The sequence below is a fragment of the Elephas maximus genome, chromosome 3 (assembly GCF_024166365.1).
Source record: "Elephas maximus indicus isolate mEleMax1 chromosome 3, mEleMax1 primary haplotype, whole genome shotgun sequence".
Classification (NCBI taxonomy): domain Eukaryota; kingdom Metazoa; phylum Chordata; class Mammalia; order Proboscidea; family Elephantidae; genus Elephas; species Elephas maximus.
This window is the reverse complement of record NC_064821.1, coordinates 22,855,778-22,866,806: the sequence shown is the minus strand read 5'-3', so window position 1 is coordinate 22,866,806 and position 11,029 is coordinate 22,855,778.

Below are 11,029 nucleotides of genomic sequence, written 5' to 3'. Positions count from 1 at the left end.
GCCACCTCTTGAAATGGCTGAACATCGACTAATTCTTTTTGGTATAATGACTCTGTATTCCTTCCATCTTCTTTTGATGCTTCCTGCATCATTTAATATTTTCCCCAGGGAATCCTTCAGTATTGCAACTCGAGGCTTGAATTTTTTCTTCAGTTCTTTCAGCTTGAGAAACGCTGAGCGTGTTCTTCCCTTTTGGTTTTCCATCTCCAACACTTTGCGCATGTCATTGTAATGCTTTACTTTGTCTTCTCAAGCCACCCTTTGAAATCTTCTGTTCAATTCTTTTACTTCATCGATTCTCCCTTTTGCTTTAGCTGCTGGATGCTCAAGAGCAAGTTTCAGAGGCTCCTCTGACATCCATCTTGGTCTTATCTTTTTTTCCTGTCTTATCAATGACCTCTTGCTTTCTACATGGATGATATCCTTGATGTCATTCCACAACTTGTCTGGTCTTTGGTCACTAGTGTTCAATGCATCAAATCTATTCTTCAGATGGTCTCTGAATTCAGGTGAGATATACTCAAGGCCATATTTTGGCTCTTGTGGACTTGCTCTGGTTTTCTTCAGTTTCAGCTTGAACTTGCATATGACCAATTGATGGTCTGTTCCACAGCCGGCCCCTGTCCTTATTTTGACTGATGATATTGAGCTTTTCCATCATCTCTTTCCACAGATGTAGTCAATTTGATTTCTCTGTTTACCACCTGGCGAGGTCCATGTGTACAGTCACCATATATGTTGGTGAAAGAAGGTATTTGCAATGAAGAAGTTGTTGGTCTTGCAAAATTTTATCATTCGTTCTCTGGCATTGTTTCTATCCCCAAGGCCATATTTTCTAACTACTGATCCTTCTTCTTTGTTTCCAGCTTTTGCATTCCAATCACCAGTAATTATGAATGCACCTTGATTGCATGTTTGATCACATTCAGACTGTAGCAGCTGATAAAAATCTTCTATTTCTTCATCTTTGGTCCTGGTGGTTGGTGCGTAAATTTGAATAATAGTCATATTAACTGGTCTTCCTTGTGGGCGTATGAATATTATCCTATCACTCACAGCACTGTACTTCAGGATACAACTTGAAACATTCTTTTTGACCATGAATGCAGCACAATTCCTCTTCGAGTTGTCATTCCCAACATAGTAGACTATATGATTGTCCAATTCAAAATGGCCAATACCAGTCCATTTCAGCTCACTAATGCCTAGGACAGAACAAGGGGAAACTGATTGGTTTAAAGTCAGGAAAGGTGTGTGTCAGGGTTGTATTCTTTCACCGTACCTATTCAATCTGTATGCTGAGAAAATAGCACGAGAAGCTGTTGAAGAGTAAAGATGTCACCTTGAAGACTAAGGTGTGCCTGACCCAAGCCATGATATTTTTGGTCACATCATATGCATGTGAAAGCTGCACAATGAATAAGGAAGACCGAAAAAGAGTTGACGCCTTTGAATTGTGGTGTTGGTGAAGAATATTGACTATACCATGGACTGCCAAAAGAACAAACAAATCTTAGAAGACGTACAGCCAGAATGCTCCTTAGAGGCAAGGGTGGCGAAGCTGGGTCTTACGTACTTTGGACATGTTGTCAGGAGGGATCAGTCCCTGGAGAAGGACATCAGGCTTGGCAGAGTACAGGGTCAGTAGAAAAGGGGAAGACACTCAAAGAGTTGGATTGACATAGTGGCTGTAACAATTAGCTCAAGCATAACAACGATTGTAAGGATGGCTCAGGACCGGGCTATGTTTTGTTCTGTTGTGCATAGGGTCGCTATGAGTTGGAACCAACTCGATAGCACCTAACAAAAATAACAACTACATACAATCTTACAGCATGTAATTTACTGAAGTTCTCTTTGTCAGATCTTCATTCGGAGATGTTCATTGTTATCTTTACTGTTCAAAATACTGGCGTATAGCCGTCTATAGCCTGGTCCACAATGAGGTGTTCTGCTTATATCAGAACTGACTTAAGATGGAGTCATTGGACTGGAACTCCATCATAAGTTGGGGGCTACCTCTAACTAAGATAATGCAGTAGAGGCGAAGTTTGATGAGTTTTACATAGGAGGAAAAGAAAAGTGAAATAACAATATTTGGGAGGCCTGAGTGACCTGGAAGAGTGTATATCTCTCATCTAAAAATCTGAACAGGTATATACTAGCGACTTTTTAAAGGTTTGTTAATTTTTTTAAGTTGTATTGTGGTAATTTATGTACATAAAAAAATTTTAACTATTTTTAACTGTATGAATTGATGACATTAATTACAATCACCATGTTGTGCAGCCATCACTGTATATTTGCAAAGGCATTTAATCACCTCAAACAGAAACTTAGTATCCTTAAGCAAAAATTCCTTCCCCCAGTCACTGGTAACCCCTAAGCTAGTATTTTTGTCTCTGTGCATTCTCCTACTCTTCATATTTCATGTAAGTGGGTTATACAATATTTGTCTTTTTGTGACTGGCTTATTTCACTCAGTATAATGCTTTCAAGCTTCATCCATGTTGTAGCATGTATCAGAACTTCATTTCTCTTTATAAACAAAAACTAAAGCTGTAGCCGCCATAGTTGAACAATATTCCATTGCATGTTTATAACACATTTTATTTATCCATTCTTCTGTTGATGGATACTTGACGTAATTCTACTTTTTAACTATTGTGAACAATACTGCAATGAACACTGGCCTTCAAGTATCTGTTTGAGTCTCTGTTTCAGTTCTGTTGTGTATTGCCTAGGAATGGAATTGCTGGATGGTAAGGTAATTCTATGTCTACATTTTTTGAAGCACTGCCAAATTGTTTTCCATAAGACTGTCCCATCTTATATTGCCGCCAGCAATGCAAGAGGGTTCCAATTTTTCCACAACCTCACCAACACTCGTTTTCTATTTTATTGATAGTAGCCATTCTAGTGGGAGGAGGTAGTATCTCATTGTGGCTTTGATATGTGTTTTCCCAATGACTAATGATGTTGAACATCTTTCATGTGCTTATTGATCATTTGTATATCTTCTTTGGAGAAATGTTTATTCAAGTCTTTTGCCATTTTCAAATTGGATTATCTGCCTTTTTGCATATTTTGAATAGTAAACCGTTATCAGATATTTGGTTCCAAAATATTTTGTCCCATTCTGTAGGTTGTCTTTTCACTTTATTGGTAATATTTTTTGAAGCACAAATGCTGGGTTTTTTAATTTTTTTATGAAATCCAATTTCTATTTTATCTTTTGATGCTCATTCTTTTGTGTCATATCTAAGAATTCATTGCCAAATCCAAGGTCTTAAAGATTTGTCCCTATGTTTTTTTTCTAAGGGTTTTATTCTTTGGCTCTTAGATTGAAGTCATTTATTCATTTTAATTTCACTTTTGTATATAGTATGATATAGGGGTCTAACTTCATTCTTTTGCATGTGAAAATTCAGTTGTCCCTGCACTTTGGATGAATCAGACTATTCTTTCCCTATTGCATGGCCTGATACCCTTATCCAAAATCAATTTACCATACATGTATGAGTTTATTTTTGGACTCTCACTTCTATTCCATTGGTCTACATATCTATCTTTATACTGGTATCATATTGTTTTTATTTATGAAGCTTTATAGTAAGTTTTGAAATCAGGAAGTGTGAGTCCCCCAACTTTCTTCTTCTTTTTCAAGATTATTTTGGTATTCAGGGGCCCTTGCTATTCTGTGTGAATTTGAAAATTACCTTTCCCAATCCTATTAAAAAGGCTATTGGAATTTTCATAGAGATCGTGCTGAATTTATAGATTGCTTTGGATAGTATTGTCACCTTAACCACATATCACCTGCTTGTAAATCTATTTTATGGGACAGGCCTTCTTGGAATGCCTCTCAGTCCTTCAGAAACGTTCTCTTCCCAGAAGATCAGAAATAGCTTTGGTGTTAACACCATGATCATCCTCATGCTCAGTAGCCATGGAGTTGATTCTGATTCATAGTGACGTTATAGGGTTTCCAAGGATGTAATCTTTACAGAACAGATGGCTACATGTTTCTTCTTCAGAGCAGCTAGTGGGTTCCAAGACGTGACCTTCAGTTAGCAGCCAAGTGCTTCACCACTGCACCACCAGGGCTCCTTCCTGCTCAATACCTTCTTATAAAATCTAAAGAGCAGAGGAATCAGAGGGGCCTGTCAAACCTGTAAAGGGGTGTAGGAGAGAGTTGATTATGACTGAACCATTGGCCCCTGGAATTTGAGTAGGAGTGACAGCAGAGACTAAATAAACTATCATTCTTAAATTGTGTTTATTTACATTGTAGGTTTTAATGTTTTAAATAAATCTTTTTTTGTGTGTGTGGTATATTACACATAGAGATATGTATATTATCACACATACTAGTTTAAACTTCACATTCTCTATAGAACATCTCTGAGTTTGGATTCTCCCAGTGCACCAGATTTATCGGGATTTTCAATTGTGACCCCTCTAGTGACCTAAAATTTCTACTCTACATCTCCTTTCCTCATATTTTTACATCGCTGAGCCCAGCAATTTGCAGAACATTACTGCATTAAACATTTAAACACTACTTTTGAATTGACTTTAAAATCTTCTCAAATGAATTTTATTAATAACAGACTGTCCAAAATTGAGTTCCAGGGGGAGCTGACTCTAAGATGGAGATTATCACACAGGATTTTTATCATGGAGTGCTCCTGAAATCAATATCCTTGAGAAGGTGGGAAATGTTGAAATAGTCGAGCCAAGTTGCAGCCCATCAAAGGCCTCCAACAACCACCAGGGAGCTCTGGAACTGAGATGGTCTTTTGGAGTGAGCTTGAGATGGGACAAAGGAATCAGACTTTTACACCTCCACATCAATCAGCCATTGAATGTTGGCTGCTCCAGGAAAGGTGACCCTCTGCAGCTGAGGCAGATCCCTACATGGGGACTGAGCTGACAGCAGCGCTCCCTGCTGTTGGGGCAACACGTTCCTCGTTCTTGACAGGGATCTTTTAAATCTAAAACTAAATGTACAAAAAGTAGTGAGGCATGAGGGTTAAATGTTGGTGACTTCAAATACACAGCTAAGTCTGGTAAAAAGCAATCTTTTTACTACAAAATTACAATATGCTCACCTGTAGGAAAACACCAAAAACTAGTTGCCGTCCAGTAGATATCAATTCTTGGTGACCCCATTTGTTCCAGAGTATAACTATGCTGCACAGGCTTTTTAGTCACTGTGACCTTTAGGAAGCAGATAACAAGGTCTTTCTTCCGAGGTGTCTCTGGGTGAGTTCAAAAAGTCAACTTTTCAGTTAGTAGTCAAGTGCTGTTTTTTTTCTTAATTTTTTTTTTGTGCTTTAAGTAAAAGTTTACAAATAAAGTCAGTCTCTCATATAAAAATTTATATACACCTTGCTATATACGCCTAAAGCCCACGTGTCTGTCAGTTTGTTGTACTGTAGGGGCTTGTGTGTTGCTGTGATGTTGGAAACTATGCTGCCAGTATTCAGTTCCCAGAAGGGTTGCCCATGGAGGACAGGTATCAGCTGAGCTTTCAGACTAAGACAGACTAGGAAGAAGGACCCAGCAGCCTACTTCTGAAAAGCATTAGCCAGTGAAAACCTTATGAATAGCAGTGGAACATTGCCTCATATAGTGCTGGAACATGAGCCTCCCAGGTTGGAAGACACTGAAAAGATGACTGGAGAAGAGCTAACCTTAATGACATGGTCGGAGTAAAGCTTTCAGAACCTTCATTTGCTGATGCAGCATGACTAAAAATGACAAGAAACAGCTGCAAACATCCATTAATAATCAGAACCTGAAATGTACAAAGTATGAATCTAAGAAAATTAGAAATTGTCAAAAATGAAATTGAATGCAAAAACATCGATATCCTAGGCATTAGTGAGCTGAAATGGACTGGTATTGGCCATTTTGAATCGGACAATCATATAGTCTACTATGCTGGGAATGACAACTTGAAGAGGAACGGTGTTGCATTCATCGTCAAAAAGAATGTTTCAAAATGTATCCTGAAGTGCAATGCTGTCAGTGATAGGATAATATCCATATGCCTACAAGGAAGACCAATTAATATGACTATTATTCAAATAGAAGAATTGATGCCTTCAAATTGTGGTGTTGGTGAAGGATATTGAATATACCATGGACTGCTAAAAGAATGAACAAATCTGTCTTAGAAGAAGTACAACCAGAATGCTCTTTAGAAGTGAGGATGGCAAGACTGCATCTTACATACTTTGGACATGTTATCAGGAGGGATCAGTCCCTGGAGAAGGACATCATGCTTGGCAAAGTACAGGGTCAGCAGAAGAGAGGAAGACCCTCAATGAGGTGGATAGACACAGTGGTTGCAACAATGAGCTCAAGCATAACAATGATTGTAAAGATGGCACAGGACCAGACAGTGTTTTGTTCTGTTGTGCATAGGGTCACTATGAGTAGGAACTTACTCGCCAGCACGTAACAACAACAAAAACAACCAGTCCTTACAGGTAAAAGCATTGGGTGCCTATGGTACAGCTGCAGAGCCCACCCACCAGACAGCTCTAGAGAACAGGGGCATGCCTTCCTCATAGACAACCAGGGGAAGGTTTTCAGCCCTCTGCCTTCCTCGGACTGTGACCCCCTGCTGCTACCAGAAACCTGTGCATATACCAATCACCACTGCTCCTCTAAGATAGTAGATGAGAGCCTACACCACACACTAGGTGACCTGAGCTGAATCTATACAAGAATAGTGAATGGACTCCTAGGCTCATATACCTGGTAACAGCTTTAGCCATCTAGTAACATGACATTAGTACTTCAAAGTCTCCAAAAATCAAGTTAGCTTACTCTAGCATCCTATTTGGGTATATCAAAACAAAGCAAAGCAAGAAACTAGGACACAGTGAACAAACATAAAATAAATTAATAAATAACTTATAGATGGCTCGGAGTCAACAGCTAATATCAAATCACATAAAGAAGCAGACCATGATTGCCTCAACAAACTCCCAAAACAAACAAACAAGGACTTTCCCAGATTAAGGTGTATTCCTGGAATTACCAGTTGTAGAATACAAAATATTAATATACAGAATTCTTCAAGACATCAGGAACGAGATCAGGCAAAATGGAGAATAAGCCAAGGAACACACAGATAAAGCAGTTGTAGAAATTAAAATTATTCAAGAATATAATGAAAAATTTAATAAGCTGCAAGAATCCATAGAGAGACAGAAATCAGAAATTCAGAAGATTAACAATAAAATTACAGAATTAGACAACTCAATAGAAAGTCAGAGGAGCAGAATTGAGGAACTGGAAGTCAGAATTAGTGAAATTAAAGATAAAACACTTAGCTGCAATATAATAGAAGAAAAATCAGACAAAAGAATTTTAAAAAAGGAAGAAACCCTAAGAATCAGGTGGGACTCTATCAAGAAGAATAACTTGCGAGTGATTGAAATATGTGAACAGGAAGGGATAATAGAAAATACAGAGAGAATTGTTGAAGATTTGTTAGCAGAAAACGTCCCCAACATTTTGAAAGATGAAAGGCTATCTATCCAAAATGCTCATCGGCTCCCATACAAGATAGATCCCAAAAGAAAGTCACCAAGACATATTATAATCAAACCCGCCAAAACTAAGGATAACAGGAAAATCTTAAGAGTGCCAGGGATTAGTGAAAAGTCACCTACAAAGGAGAATCAATAAGAATAAGCTTGGACTACTCTGCAGAAACCATGCTGGCAAGAAGGCAATGGAATGATGTATATAAAGCATTGAAGGAGAAAAATTGCCAGCCAAGAATCATATATCCAGCAAAACTTTCTCTCAAATATGAAGGTGAAATTAAGACACTTCCAGATAAACAGAAGCTTAGGGAATTTGCAAGAACCAAACCAAAACCACAAGAAATACTAAAGGGAATTCTCTGCTTAGAAAAACAATAATATCAGACATCATCCCAACACTAGAACACAGGACAGAACAACCAGATATCAACCCAGTTAGGGAAATAACAAAAATAGATCAAGATTTAAAAAAATGCTCAAAGCAGGGAATCAGTGACGTCACTGTGTACAAGATGACAACATTAAATCGATAAAGAGGGACTAAATAAGGTAGGCATAGATCTTCCGTATGGAGAGGAAGTCAAGGCAATACAGGGAGATACAATTTGGGTTTAAACTTAGAAAAATAGGGGTAAGTATTAAGGTAGTCACAAAGAAGATTAATGATCCTACACATCAAAATAAAAAACATAAAGACTCAGCAAAAATGAAATCAACTACAATGAAAAGGAGGAACACACAATTTACAAAGAAAAACTACTCAGCACAAAAAAAGTGGAAAATGAAACTGTCAACAACACACAAAAAAAGGCGTCAAAATGACAGCACTAACCTCATACCTATCTATAAGCACGCTGAATATAAATGGACTAAATGCACCAATAAAGAGACAGAGAGTTGCAGAATGGATTAAAAAACCCTATCCGTCTATATACTACCTACATGAGATACACCTTAGACTTAAAGACAAAAACAAACTAAAACTCAAAGGATGGAAAAAAATATATCAAGCAAACAACAATCAAAAAAGAGCAGGAGTGGCTAAACTAATTTCTGACAAAATAGACTTCAAACTTAAATCTACCACAAAGGAAAGGAAGAACACTATATAATGATTAAAGGGACAATATACCAGGAGGATATTACCATATTAAATATTTATGCACCAATGACGGGGCTTCAAGATACATAAAACAAACTCTAACACCATTGAAAAGGAAGATAGATAGCTCCACAATAATAGTAGGAAACTTCAACACACCACTTTCAGTGAAGGACAGAGCATCCAGAAAGAAGCTCGATAAAGACGCAGAAGAGCTAAATGCCACAATTAACCAACCTGACCTCATAGACATATACAGAACACTCCACCCAACAGCATACAAGTATATTTTCTTTTCCAATGCATATGGTACATTCTCTAGAATAGACCACATACTAAGCCATAAAGCAAGCCTTAACAGAATCCAAATAACCAAAATATTACAAAGCATCTTCTCTGACCACAAAGACATAAAACTAGAAGTCAATAACAGAAAAATTAGAGAAAAGAAATCAAACACATGGAAACTGAACAACACTTTGCTCAAAAACTGTTAGATTATAGAACAAATTAAGGAGGAAATAAAGAAATTCATAGAATCCAATGAGAATGAAAACACTTCCTGTCAGAACCTTTGGGACACAGAAAAATCAGTGCTCAGGGGTCAATTTATATCAATAAATGCATACACACAAAAAGGAGAAAGGACCAAAACCAAAGAATTATCCCTACAACTTGAACAAACAGAAAGAGAGGGGAAAAAAAAAAAAAGAAATCTTCAGGCACCAGAAGAAAGCAAATAATAAAAATGAGAGCAGAATTGAAAGAAATAGAAAACAGAAAAACAATTTAAAGAATTAACAAGACCAAAAGCTACTTCTTTGAAAATATTAACAAAATCAATAAACCATTGGCCAGACTGACAAAAGGAAAACGAAGCAAATAACCTAAATAAGAAATGAGATGGGCGATATCACAACAGATATCACCACTCTTATTCAACATTGTCCTGGAGGTCCAAGCCAGAGCAATTAGGCTAGATAAAGAAATAAAAGGCATCCAAATTGGCAAATAAGAAGTAGTAAAAGTATCTCTGTTTGCAGGTGACATGCTGTTATACACAGAAAAACCTAATGAATCCTCAAGAAAACTACTGAAGCTAATAGAAAGTTTAGCAGAGTATCGGGATACTAGATAAACACACATAAGTCAGTTGGATTCCCTTACACCAAAAAAGAGAGCACTGAAGAGGAAATCACCAAATCAATACCATTTAAAATAGCCCCCAAGAGGAAAAATACTTAGGAATGAATCTAACCAGAGATGTAAAGACCTATACAAAGAAAACTATAGGACACTACCACAAGAAACCAAACAAGATTTACATAAGTTGAAAAGTGTATGTTGCTCATGGATATGAAGACTCAACATTGTAAAAATGTCTATTCTACCGAAAGCCATCTATAGATACAATGAAATCATGATCCAAACACCAGTGACATTTTTTAACGAGATGGAGAAACAAATCACCAACTTCAAAAGGAAGGGAAAGAGGACCTGGATAAGTAAAGCATTACTGAAAAAGAAGAACAAAGCGGGAGGCCTCACACCACCTGATTTTAGAAACTATTATACTGCCACAGTAGTCAAAACAGCCTGGTACTGGTACAACAACAGATATATAGACCAATGGAACAGAATTGAGAATCCAGACATAAATCCATCCACATATGAGCAGCTGATACTTTACAAAGCCCCAAAGTCTGTTAAATGGGGAAAAGACAGTCTCTTTAATAAATGGTGCTGGCATAACTGGGTATATCCATCTGCAAAAAAATGAAACAAGACCCATACCTCACACCATGCACAAAAACCAACTCAAAATGGATCAAAGACCTAAATATAAAAACCAAAATGATAAAAATCATGGGAAAAAAATAGGGACAACACTAGGAGCCCTAATACATGGCATGAACAGTATACAAAACATTACTAGAAATGTACAAACCCCAGAAGAGAAATTAGATAACTGGGAGCTCCTAAAAGTCAAACACATACGCTCATCCAAATACTTCACCAAAAGAGTAAAATGATTATCTACAGATTGGAAAAAAGTTTTTAGCTATGACATTTTCGATCAGCATCTGATCTCTAAAATCTACTTGTTACTGCAAAAACTCAACTACAAAAAGACAAATAACCCAATTAAAAAATGGGCAAAGGATATGAACAGGCACATTACTAAAGAAGACATTCAGGCAGCTAACAGATACATGAGGAAATGCTCACAATCATTACCCATTACAGAAATGCAAATCAAAACTATAATGAGATTCCATCTCACTCCAACAAGCCTGGCATTAATCCAAAAAAGACAAAATAATAAATGTTTGAGAGGTTGTGGAGAGACTGGAAC